Raw genomic sequence first — 17,238 nt, forward strand, 5'->3', positions numbered from 1 at the left:
AGCACTGATGATGGGGGTTGATGTAAAGGGGCAGTGCTGTTGAGGGGGGTAATGTGAAAGGGGGGGTCGGAACACTACTGTGAAGGGGCAGAGGACACTGATGTAAGATTGGGATTGTGATATAAGAGAAGATAGGGGCTGTTATGTGTGTGCAAACATGCAATTCAGATCTCTGCTGAAAGAAAAATTTACTGATCAGAATTTTAATTCAATACTCCTGGCCTAGGCGGTCCCAGCGGAAGTGGGTACTTGTCAAAACCAGGTACCTGCCCCCCCCCCAAAAAAAATCCCCAATGATTAACAATTGGAAGGGAGGAGAAGGATGATAAACTGGACTTCCCTTTTTAGGTGAAGTTCAGCTTTAAGAGAGACTTTATTCCCACTTAATTTTGGCACCACCATCTTTAAAAATCTGGCATGTGCACAGATGTGTGCCACATGTTTCTGCCCAACCGCCAGGAAAAGGTACAGACCTGCAGCACATATACGCACACACGTGGTGGTGGTGGGGTTTCCCTCACAAGCAGATGCCCAGTGATCTGGGACCTCATACCTGCAATATCTTTGTTTGTGGATGTGCCATAGGTTTCCGGTGGCTCTGAAACCCTGCAGCACATCTGTGCAAATATGGAATTTGGCTGCTTGTATAGGTAGCATTCAGTTCCTTGGACAGCTTTCAGAGTTCCAATTTATGGCCCTAGTAATGATCCAATGGGTGTATGCGGTTTATACCAATAAATGATTCCTACTCTTCGACTTTTTCTATACAAAATCATCAGGGTGACTAGAAGAGAAGTGGCTGTTGACTTGATCTGTATCTGATTTGTAGTGTTGAGCTGACACTTGTATATCGGTACATTCTGGGCTGCATGTTGAACCGTTAAAATAACATTTCATTATATTGATTATATGCTATTGGGAGATGCTTCTTGTTCTGTAACATTTCCATTTGTTGAAATTTCAGGTAGTCTTATGAAAGAACACCTTGTCAACTTGATATGCAATGAACATAATATACCTTGTGACCTTTCAAAGCTGCCAAGCCTGGATTACAGGTTAGTTGTAAGTGACTGCACATAAAGTGTTGTCATAAGCCATGAAATAATTTTTTTTTCATGGAAGAGTACCATTTTATTTGTTGGATCCTGATTTTCAGCAATGATAATGATAGGAAGGGACCCATAACCCTGTTGTATTAAAGTACCTGTGTACATTATATCGAGGGGGATTATGGGTAATAATTCTAGTGCTCAAAGATCCCAGAAATGTATACATACAAATCTTGCTGATCACCTGCAGAGCTGAGCTTATTTTTACACAAACACAGGAAACCTGTGGGTCATCAGCAGAAAGTAGGGACATTGCTATGGTCTCAAGAGACCCAGGACACAAATATGAGAAAAAATGGTGGTGCATGAAACTATGGACAGGATCAAGAGGAAGAAGTGGTTTTAGGCTGGGTCTCCCCGCATCCAGTTCGCATGACAGGAGAGTATGACCGGCTCTCAATGGAGTAAGTTCAAACATCTCCAGGGTGGCTACGGAGTGGTTTACATTGGGGTCATGTGCGTCTTTAGCTCTGTTTCAGGTCCAAATTCAGGCCTGATTCATCCTTGAAACAGAGAACAGGGACGCACCGGACCCCCTGCTGTGAGCCGCATCCGAATTAAGTGTGAACCCAGCCTAAAGGTATTGGGATGTGGGTGAGCCTTTGGTAACCTCATGTACTGTGCAGGACCTCTGGTCCTACATTTTATGTAATGACATCAGAGAGATACGACCAGTCAGACAGCGAAGAGAAGTGGATTCAGGGAACCAGTATTACAAAGATGAGGGAACCCATGTTATATTATACCTTTTTCCAATCCCCCTAGACAAAAGAGCAGTTAACCCCTGCAGTGCAGTCCATCCTGGACATCAGCTTAAAACATAAACAGTCCTGTCATCTTCTCTTAGCTTCCCTGACACATGTTATTTCAAAGACATACCTCCACTTCATACAGAACAGAAGATTTCTGTACCTACAGTCCCTATTTAAACATATGGAAGTAATTGGCGACTAGAACACATAACAAACACCTACCTAACTGGATGATGTGGCCAACAGAACCAATATACTGTATAATAGATATATTGAAAGGGGGACAAGCTAGATTGATAGCAGCAGCACTATATTATACATGAGACAGGGAAACCAGAAACAGTTCAAGCAGGTTTGTTCTGCCCTTTTTTCAGGAAGGCATTGAAGGTACAGCACATCTATAGGATAAAATATTATTAATATTATACAGGATTTACAGTTAGGTCCATATATATTTGGACACAGGCACAATTTTCATACTTTTGGCTCTGTATGCCACCAGAATAAAATGTAAATGAAACAATCCAAATTAATTTGAAGTGCAGTTTAATTCAAGGAGTTAAAAATAACTATAAAGTACAAATTTTAGGAACTGCAACCATTTTTATACACAGTCCCGCCATTTTCAGGGGCTCAAATGTAATTGGACAAATGAATATAATCATAAATAAAATGTTCATTTTTAATATTTTGTTGAGCATCCTTTACTGGCAATGACTGCCTGAAGTCTGGAACCCATGGACATTACCTGCTTTCTGATGCTTTGCCAGGCTCTAACTGCAGCTGTCTTCAGTTGTTCTTTGTTTCTTTTTGCCTTTAGTTTTGCCTTCAGCAAGTGAAATGCATGCTCAATGGGTTGAAATAAGGTGATTTACTCGGCCATTGCAGAATATTCCACTTCTTTTCCTTCAAAATAAGGATGAGCTCCGGCGTGTTCGCATGTTGCACGTGCTAAGCCCGCCAGGAAGTCGGCAATGCGCTAATCACAGGCAGTGAGACATTTCCCGATCTCTGCAGCCGCGCATCGGGAAATGTCTCACTGCTTGTGATTAGTGCTGTGCAGTGCCGAGTTCCTGGCGGGCTCGGCACATGCAGCATGCGAACACGCCGGAGCTCCTTACTTCAAAAGCTCCTGGGTGGCTTTTGTAGTGTGTTTTGGATCATTGTCCATCTGTACTGTGAACCGTCCAATCAACTTTGCTGCATTTAGCTGAATCTGGGCTGACAGTATATCTCCAAACACTGCAGAATTCATTCGGCTGCTTCTGTCTTCTGTCACATCATCAATAAACACCAATGACTCAGTGCCACTGGAAGCCATGCATGCCTATGCCATCACACTGCCCCCACCATGTTTTACAGATGATGTTGTGTGCTTTGGATCATGAGCTGTTCCAAGCCTTCTCCACACTTTTTTTTTCTTTTTTTTTCTTTTTTTCTTCCCATCATTCTGGTACAGATTAATCTTAGTTTCATCTGTCCAAGAATGCTTTTCCAGAACTGGTCTGGCTTTTTTAGATGTTTTTGGCATGGTCTAATCTGGCTTTTCTATTCCTCAGGCTTATGAATGGTTTGCACCTTGTGGTGAACCCTCTGTATTTGCTCTTGTGAAGTCTTCCCTTGATGGTAGACTTTGACAATGATACGCCCACCTCCTGGAGAGTGTCCTTCACTTGTCTGTATGTTATGAATGGGTTTTTCTTAACCATAGAGAGGATCCTGACACCGGGGAGGGAAAATGGCTGATTGGGCCAAATGTGGACATTTTCACTTAGGGGTGTACTCACTTTTGTTGCCAGCGGTTTCGAGATTAATGGCTGTGTTTTGAGTTTTTTTGAGGGGACAGAAAATTTACACTGTTATACAAGCTGTACACTCACTACTTACTACTTACATTGAAGCAAAGTTTTCATTTCTTCAGTGTTCTCACATGAAAAGATATAATAAAATATTTACAAAAATGTGAGGGGTGTACTCACTTTTGTGAGATACTGTATATTACTTTTATCATATACTGTATAATAATAAATACACCCAGAAGTAGGATATATGGGCATTTTAACTAGGAGTCAGACATGAAGCTATATGAAGGGTATATGAATTTATATAAATATACATTTTATTTTTAAAGCAGTACTAAAAGCTGAGACTTTTTCATTGATATGATCATTTTAAATATTACGCACAATAGTGGTAAAAGTTTAATTCAAAGCTGAACTGCAGTCTGCTCATATAATTTGTAATAAAAACATCTTTGCCATTCTGAAGCTTCCCTCTTTGCATATTATTTTATATTTTATATATACTGGCACACCTCCAGCTATGCAGCCATGCAGCTCTCATTGGCCCTCTTTTGACTCATGCCCCCTCCCTTCCTGGCAAACTCTCAGGAGAGTGAGAGAGAGAGAGAGATGTGCATAATGTCATAAGCCTAGGCTTTTTACCAGAAAAGAATCAGGAAGTGGGCTGTATAAGGTATTTACCAGCAGAAAAACAATGTTTTACTATCAAAAGTTAAAACAACAAGGGCAGAAGATGTAATGGAAAGCTGAATTTTTTTTTGTAATTTTGCAGATTTTCAGACAGGACTATAATATGCATGTCAGACTCCCTTGTCATAGACCGGTAGTTTGATACAAGCTCCCTGCATTCAAAACATTTAGTAGCAGCAGCATGTTTTTTTTCCACCTGTCATGATGGGGTTAAAAAACAAAAATGAGCCCTTTATAATACAAAAAACAGCAGATATTCATTACTGTTGGTTAATTTATACGTATATTTAATGTGATTGAAAACATTGGATTTATTTTTTTTACAACAAACATATACGTACCTACTCCACGTAATGGTTTTGCACAGAGCAGCCCTGATTCTCCTCTTCTGGTGTCCCCCCACAACCGCTTCTGGCTCCTCCTTTCTTCGGAGTACCCCTATAGCAAGCTGCAAAGTATAGTATAGAGTGCCGCTATAGCAAGATAAAAAAAAAGTCTGCCTTTAGAATCACTCATTTTCTTCTTCCCAGGACTACATGTCCATGAGCCATGGCTCTTCATACATTCACAAGTTCTCAGGCGCTTACTGACATGTATGAACGGTGTACTGAGCTGTATGTGTGCTGCACTTTGTATACTGACATGTATGAAGGGTGTACTGAGCTGTATGTGTGCTGCACTGTGTATACTGACATGTATGATTGTTGTACTGAGCTGTATGTGTGCTGCACTGTGTATACTGACATGTATGAATGTTGTACTGAGCTGTATGTGTGCTGCACTGTGTATACTGACATGTATGAATGTTGTACTGAGCTGTATGTGTGCTGCACTGTGTATACTGACATGTATGAAGGGTGTACTGAGCTGTATGTGTGTTGCATTGTGTATACTGACATGTATGAACGGTGTACTGAGCTGTATGTGTGCTGCACTGAATATACTCACATGAGTGAACGGTAGGGGTGCAACGGATCAAAAAACTCACGGTTCGGATCGTTCCTCAGATCAGGAGACATGGATCGGATCATTTTCGGATCAACAAAAATAAATAAATAATTGAATTTACAAAAACCTGTGAAAATTCCATCACTATATAGTCCCCACTGTAATATCCACAATCTCCGTCCCCACTGTAATATCCACGTCATCTCCCCCACTGAAATATCCACGTCATCTCCCCCACTGAAATATCCACGTCATCTCCCCCACTGAAATATCCACGTCATCTCCCCCACTTAAATATCCACGTCATCTCCCCCACTGTAATATCCACATCTCCCCCACTAATATCCACATCTCCCCACATCTCCCCTACGACTGTCTGCTTGCTTGCAGTTGAGGCGGGTGATGATGACGTCAGCGCGCCGCTCACCTAGGCTGCCGCCGGGTGTACCAAGATGGCTGCCGCTCCGGAGCTAGGCCTAAGGCTTTCCTAAGGCCGAGGCAGCGGAGTGCTCCGCGGATCGTGTGTGTGCCGATCTGAACAGGTTGAACCATTCGGATCACGGATCAGTGACGATCCATTGCACCCCTAGTGAACGGTGTACTGAGCTGTGTGCTGCACTGTGTATACTGACATGAGTGAATGGTATACTGAGCTGTATGTGTGCTGCATTGTGTATACTGACATGTATGAAGGGTGTACTGAGCTGTATGTGCGCTGCACTGTGTATACTGACATGTGTAAACCGTGTACTGAGCTGTATGTGTGCTGCACTGTGTATACTGACATGTATGAAGGATGTACTGAGCTGTATGTGTGCTGCACTGTGTATACTGACATGTATGAAGGGTGTACTGAGCTGTATGTGTGCTGTACTGTGTATACTGACATGTATGAAGGGTGTACTGAGCTGTATGTGTGCTGCACTGTGTATACTGACATGTATGAAGGGTGTACTGAGCTGTATGTGTGCTGCACTGTGTATACTGACATGTATGAAGGGTGTACTGAGCTGTATGTGTGCTGCACTGTGTATACTGACATGTATGAAGGGTGTACTGAGCTGTATGTGTGCTGCACTGTGTATACTGACATGTATGAGGGGTGTACTGAGCTGTATGTGTGCTGCACTGTGTATACTGACATGTATGAAGGGTGTACTGAGCTGAGTGCTGCACTGTGTATACTGACATGTATGAAGGGTGTACTGAGCTGTATGTGTGCTGCACTTTGTATACTGACATGTATGAAGGGTGTACTGAGCTGTATGTGTGCTGCACTGTGTATACTGACATGTATGAAGGGTGTACTGAGCTGTATGTGTGCTGCACTGTGTATACTGACATGTATGAAGGGTGTACTGAGCTGTATGTGTGCTGCACTGTATTTTCTGTTATATAAACAAATAATGCATTCTGTATGCAGGCCAACTAATCGGCTGACCAACTAATCGGCTGACCAACGAATCGATTATGAAAATAGTTGACAACAATTTTCATTATCGATTATAATTTACTATGTCGATTAGTTATTTCAGCCCTACATATAAAAATGGATAGATTAAAAGTAGGTATGCCTGGAGGTAGCCCACCTCTCCTTAAAGCGGAGTTCCAGCTTGTTTTTTTTCTTAAATAACCCTTGGAATGTTTGCACCTAATGCTAATTACAATGAAATGTAAATGTAGGTATTGTAAATCCTGTAGGTATTCTAAAAAAAAAAACTTACTTTGTAGCCCCCAGGGAGATCGCTCCCATCTTTAGCGTTGGCATCTGAAACCCACTTGTTCCTCTTTCCAGGATACGGCGCTGCTGGCTACCCAGCATGCACCTCCTTGTTCTCATGCATGCGCATAGCGCGGCGCACTCGTGATTCTATAAACGGCGGATAACCATTGACTCCTGGGATCGATGACACTAATCTCACAGGAGCCGATGCGCTGACGGAAAAGATGTACCTTGCCGCAGCGAGATGCACAGGAAGAGAACAAATATACCATTGAAAACAAGGTACATTAAACAAAAGAAAAAAAAAAAGTTCCAATGCCTTTTTAACCTGCAACAAAGAACTGGATGTGGAAAAGTTTTAAATGTGGGTGGAACTCTTTAAACAGACGACTAGGATCTGAACACGTCTGAGCTCATCCCCATCTGTGACCCATTCATAGAGCATCTGAGGCATTGTACATTGATTTGCTGCAGGGTTTTTTTTAGGGGTGTTTTCCTGTTTTTTAACACAAAAATGCACCAACGTGTTTGAAAATGCTAACATCCACATATTTTTACACGTAATATTTTTAGAAGGAGTGCTGAGTAGAAAATACTTTCATCAAATGATCACTTTCAGTTTTGTAAATGACAAGCCACACACCTGGCATGCCTGTAGACACGTATGATATATATATATTTTTTTAAATGCTCCTAGCACTGCAAACTTAGGGGTGTTACTGGAGATGCCACATTCAGTGCAACAGGCTGACTTCGAGCACTTCTGGGAGAATTCAGTAAGTCATTTACAGGAGAAAGTAGGTAAGAATTCTGGGAAATCCTAACTACAAACTGAAGGTCGTTACCATGGATGCAAAAGAATAAAAATGTAATATTTCGGCAGGCAGGAAGTGTAAAGTTAGCTGACTTGTTACTAGTTAAAGCTGGGTATTATTACTTGAACCTTGGAGCGATTTGTGAGTTTCTTCCAGATCTGTGCAGTAATCCAACATTATTATTATTATTATGAAGGATTTATATAGCACCAACAGTTTGCGCAGCGCTTTACAAAATGAAGGCAGACAGTACAGTACAAGAGGAATCAGAGAGCCCTGCGCATTAAAGCTTACAATCCAATGAAGCTTTTCCTCTCTGCAAGAACATTCTGTAATAAAGACCGGTCAGTGCTGCTCTCTCTCCTTGTGCAGGGTGACTGGTCTTGTCTCCACCCCCTCATCTAGTTTTCAGCAGGCACTCTGTAGTGGGTGGGGCCTGCTAAATCTATCCCACAGCTCTGCTCTCTGTGCAGGCTAGGTATAGCACAATAGACTGTAATGATGTTACTGCTACTTTTAGAAGGTAATACCTGGGTTTGTAAAGGCATTTATAAATATAAATGCACACAAACGTGATTTATAAATGTGAACATATTTTAATTAAAACAATTTGTACCCAGAGTTCAGCTTTAAAGTGGTTCCAAGGTCTCAAGGTTTTTTTACCTTCATGCATTCTATGCATGAATTTAAAAAAACTTCTCTGTGCAGCAGCCCCCCCTAATACTTGGTCCCATTGCAATCCAGCAATGTGCACAAGAGCCCCGGCTCTCTGGGGACTCTCCCTTCTCATTAGCTGAGACAGCAGTGGGAGCCATAGGCTCCCTCTGCTGTCAGTCGCAGTCAGTGAGCCAATGAGGAGAGAGATGGGTGGGACAGAGCCTGCTTGGGTGTCCCCATTGCAAGCTGCTTGCTGTTGGGGGAACTTGGCAGGAGGGAGGAGCCAGGATCGCCGGAGGGGGACCCAAGAAGAGGAGGATCTGGGTTGCTCTGTGCGAAACCGCTGCACAGAGCAGATAAGTATAACATGTTTGTTATTTTTAGAATAAAAAAAAAAGCCTTTAATATCACTTTAAAGTATATTTTCAGCTTTTATAATGAAATAGGTGTTCTACTGAAGTCATGCCATAGGGTTTGCAAAACAGCTAGGCATTTTTATTATTCCATTGTAAATATATCTCACTAGATTTATACAACATGTTCAGGTTTATCAGTCTATTGATTAAGCTTCAGTCATACTAAAAATGTGAATTAGCCAAATTCTGCTTTTGTTTTGATTGTTTCCTCCCCTGACAGCAATTTTTGAATATCTGTAGGAATCTTGTAGAAGAGAAGCAGGGAGCACTATTAGTGGATCATGGTGGGGTTGCTGTCTGCTAATCATTTCAGATCTGAATCCTGGCAATGCTGTAAAGTGAAAAGCTAGCATTATGTAGGTTGTAAATTAGAAGGTGTGCTGCATTGCTAATCTGTAAATAATGCTCATAACCATTAGTGCTGGTTTAGTAATTGCTATATATTCTAAATTACAACTAGGAATGGCCAGTTCTGTGAGCAGTCCTGTAAATTCAGCACAGTAACTCCTTCTATTACACGCAAATGGCCATTTCATTATTTGTGCCAAGGAGGAATAATGTGATTGAAGAGTACTCTTGAGCTACTTCAACATGCGCTGTAATCATCTCCTGAATAATTCTCAATGTAGTGCTGTCTGTAGCTGAGGGTTTGATGTAGTCTGATTACTAGACAAGTGGGCTTATTCAGTGAGACAGCGCAAAGTGCAGTAATCCAGAGTAGCCAATCAGATTTCAGTTGATTATAATTAAAGCATTTATAGTGAAACTGTCAGACTTTTCAAACTAAAAGTACTCCCCCCCCCCCCCCCCTTTTCACCATCACAACCACCCAAAATTAAACAGCTCAGCGTGTCAGCTGTTACCTTTCTTGGCTAGAGAAGGACTTTTTGTCAGCCCCTGTAATATCCCTGAATACCCAAACCATCTGCCAATCACCTGTCCAAAAAGAGTCACTAAAGCTGGGTATACAAAGTTAGTTCTTTTTCATTTAGCCGGAGAGCTGACCCCCCCCCCCCCCCTTCCGAAAGCATTTCCCTCATCCACACAATCTAAGTGGATTGAGGAATCCTGCTTGCTGTTTGTATTTTGACAGCGGGACTCTCCGCTATGAGAACATAGTGATCAGCGACTGCAGCCAATTCATTGTTTGATGAAAATGTTCTAATGATTGACTTCTGTTTAAGGGGGTGTGCCATACACAGATCGAAATTTGGCTGGTTCCTGATTAGCCAGCCAAATTTTAACTACTTGCCACCTGTAGGATGTCCATGGACGTCCTTGGGTTTCAGTAGCTATACCAATCTTTTTAGACATCGATTCCCTTTCTATCAGAAGTGATTCGCGTGGCTAATTAGCCACTCATTCACTTCTGCGCGTGGTGGAAGGGCGTCCCACCCCCTTCCTGCCGCTTTTCCCAGGCTCTCCTGTCCCATCACGGAGCCCGGTAACAATATGGCCGGCGACGATTGCTTCACTGAACAGGGAGAGAGGACCTAACGTTGTTCCTCTCTCTCTCTCTTTAACCCTGGAAACCAGGAGCCACGAATATTTAGTCACTCCCTCCTGGGAGGGGCCAGGAGCTCCGACGAGGGACGCAAGGAGAGGAGGATCAGGGCTGCTCTGTGTAATACCACTGCACAGAGCAGGTAAGTATAACATGTTTGTTATTTTTAAACAAAAAAAAAAAACCAAGACTTTAATCTCACTTTAAGGATGCCTGCCTAAAAAAAACACGCTAGGCACTCTCCTTACCAATCTGTTTCCTTTCTCCCCCCACTGCTCCCTTCTTCCTCCCACCTACTATATTACAAAACCTGGCTACACAACCTTGTGTGTAATTAGTAGTCTTATTCTAGCTCAAATGTTAGTGCTATTCATCCATGTTCAGTCTGTGATCTGAAATTTTGTACCTTTTATGCACTTATCCTTATTCGCTGTTCAGTATTTGATGTGATTTGTTGGTTATCTTTTGTACTCTAAATAAATAATTTGAAAAAAAAAAAAAAAACACTAGGGACTGGCGCTTAGCAGCTGTTAGCAGAGTTTAGGGGCATTTAGGAGCTTTCAGTGTTTCTTCCACTGGCAAATCGCTCCAAAAAACGCAAAAGAAAAGGTTTTTTTTTTTTCTGCTCCTAAACGCTGAAGCTTAAAAAAACGCCTCTAGACTAAAGTTTATTAAACGCTGCTGCTAAGAGCGTTTTTTTATACTAATGTGTGCTAGTGTGCATTTTATTCTTCTAGGTAGTATGGAAAATGGTAAAAATCCACAATCATTCTTCTTCTTCTTCTTCTTCTTCTTCTTCTTCTTCTTCTTCTTCTTCTTCTTCTTTTATTATTTAAAAAATAATAAAAACAGAATGCAGGCATGATTAGTTGCTATTCTCATAGCTGCCCTACAGTTTTATGTCTTATCTGGTGTCTTTCTTCAGCACAACTGGGCTGTACGTACAACCCTGGGTGCCCCATAAGTGATTTTAGTAATACAACTGGACATTCTCATAGCTGCCATTGCTTTTAAACTGCTTTCCAAATTTGAGACAGCCTGACACTGAAGTCTGTGTTTTGTTATTCTTAAGTGCACACTAGCATTCCTCAACTGACCCAGAACAAGGAAGTTGGGGGCCAATGAGTCAAACATTTGCAGAGTTAGCAATTCCAAGAATACCACTCCTAAATATCTGTTAAACATAATGCTGACCACAGATAAATGATATGGAGTTTCAAAAGGAAGTCAGTTTGGGCAGAGAATCGCTGTGTTGGTAACTAATACTATTACATATGTGCACAGCCTTCTTTAATAGGGAGTGCTACTTTAAAGTGGAACTAAAGTCTAACTCTAAATAAAAAAAAAATGCGATCAAGCAGGCTCTTCATTACAGGAGAGGCAAACAATTTGTATTCTGCAATAAAATAAACTTACCTACCTACTCGCAGGCTAAAGATTTTAAGGAAATCAGAAGCCAGCAGCACCAGGGACATATCGGATTAATACAGTAGTAACTAATGTCCCTTGTGCTGATTTTTTTTTTTTTTTTTTTTTAGTATACCTAGCTTCAATTTTTCACAAAAATAGGTTTTCAGGAATAAAAATCCTAACTGCAGTAAACCAATCAGAGTTCACTTTACTGAAGTTGTAACAAGTTAGGAGCAGGTCATGATGAATTCTCATTGATTGAAGGAAATCTTTTTTCTTTGATGTGGTGTCAGGCTATAGAAAATCCTCATCCACAGTATATGGGGAAAAGGGGCAATTTTTTTGATTGCTGTTGGTGTGCAGAAAGCTCCCAGAAATCAAATTCCCTGCTCATGTGATTGACTCACTGCTTTTTCCTGAGGTCTGTACCATGATGTAAAATTTTAGCCATCCCCTGCAATAGGTGTTTGATTTTTGGTGAAGGCTTATCATATTCAAAAAGGTTAACGAACCTGCAGCTAAATGCCTAGCAATGTATATAGTTCATATGGAGAGGTCTGTTTTAGGCATTATTCAATTTGTGCTCATAAGTTTACATACCCTGGCAGAATTTATGATTTCTTGGCCATTCTTCAGAGAATATGAATGATAACACAAAAACATTTCTTTCACTCATGGTTAGTGTTTGGCTGAAGTCCTTTATTATCAGTCAACTGTGTTTTACTCTTAAGTCATAATCACAACAGAAACTACCCAAATGACCCTGATCGAAAGTTTACATACCCTGGTGATTTTGGCCTGATAATACGCACACAAGTTGACACAAAATGGTTTGAATGGCTATTAAAGGTAACCATCCTGACCTGTGATCTGTTTGCTTGTAATTAGTGTGTGTGTGTATAAAAGGTCAATGAGTTTCTGGACTCCTGACAGACCCTTGCATCTTTCATCCAGTGCTGCACTGAAGTTTCTGGATTCTAAGTCATGGGGAAAGCAAAAGAATTGTCAAAGGATCTGCTGGAAAAGGTGGTTGAACTGTATAAAACAGGAAAGGGATATAAAAAGAAATCCAAGGAATTGAGAATGCCAATCAGCAGTGTTCAAACTCTAATCAAGAAGTAGAAAATGAGGGGTTCTTTTGAAACCAAACCATGGTCAGGTAGACTAAACTAAAATTTCAGCCACAACTGCCAGGAAAATTGTTCGGGATGCAAAGAAAAACCCACAAATAACTTTAGGTGAAATACAGGACTCTCTGAAAACGTGGTGTGGCTGTTTCAGGGTGCACAATAAGGAGGCACTTGAAGAAAGATGGGCTGCATGGTCGAGTCGCCAGAAGAAAGCCATTACTACACAAATGCCACAAAGTATTCAATACGCCAAACAGCACAGAGACAAGCCTCAAACTTTCTGGCACAAAGTCATTTGGACTGATAAGACCAAAATTGAGCTTTTTGGCCACAACCATAAACACTTCATTTGGAGAGGCGTCAACAAGGCCTATGATGAAAGGTACACCATTCCTACTGTCAAACACAGAGGTGGATCGCTGCTGTTTTGGGGATGTGTGAGCTGCAAAGGCACAGGAAATTTGGTCAAAAATGATGGCAAGATGAATGCAGTATGTTATCAAAAAATACTGGAGGAACATTTGCATTCATCAGCCAGGAAGCTGCACATGGGACGTACTTGGACATTCCAACATGACAATGATCCAAAACACAAGGCCAAGTTGACCGGTCATTGCCTACAGCAGAATAAAGTGGAGGTTCTGGAGTGACCATCTCAGTTTCCTGACTTCAATATCATTGAGCCACTCTGGGGAGATCTCAAATGTGCAGTTCAAGCAAGACAGCCCAAGAATTTACAGGAACTGGAGGCTTTTTGCCAAAAGGAATGGGCAGCTTTACCATCTGAGAAGATAAAGAGCCTTATCCACAAATACCACAAAAGACTTCAAGCTTTCATTGATGTTAAAGGGGGCAATGGCAGTGACAGGTACTCTTTATGGAGAGATCTGGGGTCTATTAGACCCCAGATATCTCCTCTGCCCTTAAAAGCCTCTGATCACACCAAGAGGCTTTTAATTTTAAAAAATGGCGCTGTTTACTTCTAGGGAAAACAGAAGTGATAAAAATGCTCTTCTTCTGGTCTCAATACCATAGAGCTGGTCAGGGACCTTAAGGTCCTTGAAAAGCTCTATGGTAAGCTACTGGATCTGCCGGCTTCACTTCTGGGTTCTCCAAAAGAGGCACTGGTGGGAGGGGGTCTACCACCAGGTCAACCCCCCTCCCCCTGCCTACAAAATTAGTCACTCGAATGGCTTTTTACAAAAAATCTGATCGCCTCCTGGAAACAATAATACTGGGATGATGCCTGTAGCTGCCTGTAACCACTTGAAGTACCAACGTGAAGGTATGTATTCTTCAAGTGGTTATACTGGATAACTAGTCGAGAAAAGTCAGGTCAGCACACTGGCTGTGCCAATCTATACCTCTTTACTTTAAAACAGGAAAAGACCATGTGAGGGTAACCTAAAATTATGTATTTTTGGGTGATTTGTGCACCTTGCAGTGCATTAAATAGTTATTCTAAATAGAGAACATTTCTCCCAAAAACTCTGCTTTAAAGCTTATTTAGAAGTCATGTCTGGTGTTATGAAGATCTCGTCTCTATTTTGCCAGATAGCTTTATCAAATAGCTTCTCCAAAACAGGGTTTCTTGTTTGTATGTATTTTTGGCTACTTATCCAGGATTTCAGATCATGCATAGCCGCCGTGCGTTTGCCAGAAAAAAGATGCCAAGTATTAATTAAATATTGTTGGCAACTGTAGAACTTTATGGCACAGACCTCCCATAGTAACTCTTCTATCCCAGATAAGCAGCATTGTGAGCAGTCCAGGATTTTCATAGCACAGACAAGCTGTATGCAGATTTAGATAGATATGATCCCGCTCTGCGGCCATAAATTGGGATATTGTTATTATAATGGAGACTGTTTTTAAATATTGGAAAATTCAAATTTTTTCATTATTTTTCAAATTTTTTGCTCACAATCTTGAGTACCTAATAGTAAAAATAATCAAAAATCTAAAATGATCCCCACCGGTGGCCTGCAGGCACGGTGGACTCCTCTTGCTGTGGGGCAGGGGAGTATGTGTCTGGTGGGTGCGGGTCACCCCGCTGCTCCCAGGGGGTGGATGCGTTGGCACCGATGGGACGAGGAGCGCAGCAGCACTTTCTCACGGGTAGGGGACTTTGCTTTGCACAGTTGTCACTTTGCGCACTTTGAATTGTCACTGTGGAGATTGTTGAGTTGATTGATGAGTTGTTCACTTTTGGCTTTGGTCCACACAGTCATCTGTGTATGCACTTTGTATGTTGATTCCACTGTATTTTTGTTGGAGTCGCAGGCACTGATTGGTGCATTGGGATTCGGTGCACTAATAGGGTGGAGCAGACAATGTTTTAAGATTTGCTTTCTTATAAATCTTCCAAAATGAGACAGACTAAGCACAGATCCCCAGATATAAGAGCTTCTTTGTTCAGCTAAAATCACAGAAACAGAATAACATTGCATACCTAATCCCTTATGATGCAGGGTGCTGCAGTGTTGTGGTTTATGCTTTAAGCACTACAATCACTGAACTATGTGTGTGAAAGAAAGTGTGACATTGAATATTATTAAACATTGTCATCAGGGATATAGATCACCCAAGTTACTCCTGTAGACCTATCATTTAAATTTCCTTTGTACAGGCAAGAAATTTGTGGAGATTTTGTCTGCTCCTACAATTTTGCACCATGGCTTTTAGTTATTCCTCTCACTAAGAAAGATAGTATTGTATTGTACTTTATTCAACCTTGTTCTTTTCCGGTTGGGTAAAAATTGTGAATGAGTACTGTATATACAGTATTATAAGTGCAATAAAGATGTTCTGCTGACTGCAGACTGGTTGAAGTGTCAATGTGAATATATTTCATTACAGTCACAGTAGATCTTACTGTATATTAAACCAGAGATGTTGGTTAGCCCTGAGATGAATGCCCATTGTATTCAGTTTCAATTACAGCCTGAGAGATTATGGGATTTCATGGGTTTTTAATTAAAAACACCAAGTACTACATGACACTGTAAAGCATACACCTCTATAGTGCAGGGGAATGGTACAACTTATTTATCATGTTCGGGAACAGTGAGGTGGAGTATATTTACAAAGATGCATGTGTGTGGGTTTACGGTGGCGCGGTGATGACGCTTAGTTAATTCAGTGCTCAATACAGGGGTGAGGGTGATGGCAAGTGTATGGGCATGTTCTAGGTGAAACGATAGTGTGGAATATACTGGGAGGAGGGGGTGTCTAGCGGCATTCCTCTTTGGCCAGCCAGATTCATGCAGAGTGGTAATACTCAGTGGTATCCTGGTTGGGGGGGGCTCCGGGGGAGGTCCACCGCCGCTGTGTGTCGCATCTGGCCCACTGCCGTCGGATGGCAGCTCTCCGGGTCCTGTTGCCTGCCGTTCTCCTGGTTGGGTTGGTGCGCCATGGGAGTCACTTGGTGGAGGATTCCTTGGTGGGCCGGTCCACTTTTCCGCCGCTCTGGTGTGGTGTTGTCGGGGCACAGTCTTTGATCTGGGGCCAGTATTCAGTCCAGTTGCATGTGGAATATCTTGTACCAGACATTGTGCAGCTCATAGAATAGTAAAGTGATCGCCTTCAGTCTCACCACCTCCGCATTGGCTGACGACTATCCAGGGAGATGTTAATCGCTCTCACAATGGTGATTCAATTATTCTGGTTGCTGTATAGTCATGGACTGACGCATTTCATTGCTTCCGACTTCGTCACAGGGGGTGGGGCAGTCACATGGGCTGTGCAGTGTTTGATACGGGATGTTTTGCATGTGAGTGGAATGGATGCTGGTTTTGGATTGGAGGCTGTGCTTTGACAGTGTTGCACTAGTGGAGCCTTTCTTTTTTGTGTTTGCCCATGAATGTGCACCTTTGCTGCAGGAGCGGTGGAGAAGTGGATTGGCTTGCTGGGGAGTCTTTTGGCAACTGATTCTTGTGGTGTGTTGGCCTGGCCATGAGAGTGGTGGGCGGTGGGATTTGGTGGGTTGCAGTCTGGTGGGGGTGGGTTGGATGTGACACACGGTGGTGGTGGATTTCTTTCGGTGTTTTTCCTAGTTTGGATATCGCTGGGAATTGTTGTTCTGTGTGGGTTTCGTTGGTCGATGGAGGACTGTTGTTGGACATTTTCTCTTTTGTTTTTTTCATGTTTTCGTTTTGCATGGAATGTGCTTGTATGTTTCTTGTCACTTTTGTTTTTGCATTGAGCACTGAATTTATTGGGTGTCGTTGCACTGCTGTGAATTCGCATGTATGCATTTTTGTATATATATTTTATTTCACTG

General features: G+C 41.9%; 1 protein-coding gene across 2 annotated transcripts in view; it reads left to right on the forward strand.

Moving 5' to 3' along the window:
• The window catches only part of OXNAD1 (oxidoreductase NAD binding domain containing 1), a 156,843-nt gene that overhangs the window by 1,359 nt on the left and 138,246 nt on the right, over positions 1-17,238 (forward strand). For both annotated transcript variants that reach the window (XM_073630194.1, XM_073630195.1), the window contains exon 2: positions 965-1,055. The gene's annotated coding sequence lies outside the window, so the exon portion shown is untranslated. The remainder of the gene's footprint in view (positions 1-964; positions 1,056-17,238) is intronic.

The sequence above is a fragment of the Aquarana catesbeiana genome, linkage group LG05, assembly GCF_042186555.1.
Source record: "Aquarana catesbeiana isolate 2022-GZ linkage group LG05, ASM4218655v1, whole genome shotgun sequence".
Lineage (NCBI taxonomy): Eukaryota > Metazoa > Chordata > Amphibia > Anura > Ranidae > Aquarana > Aquarana catesbeiana.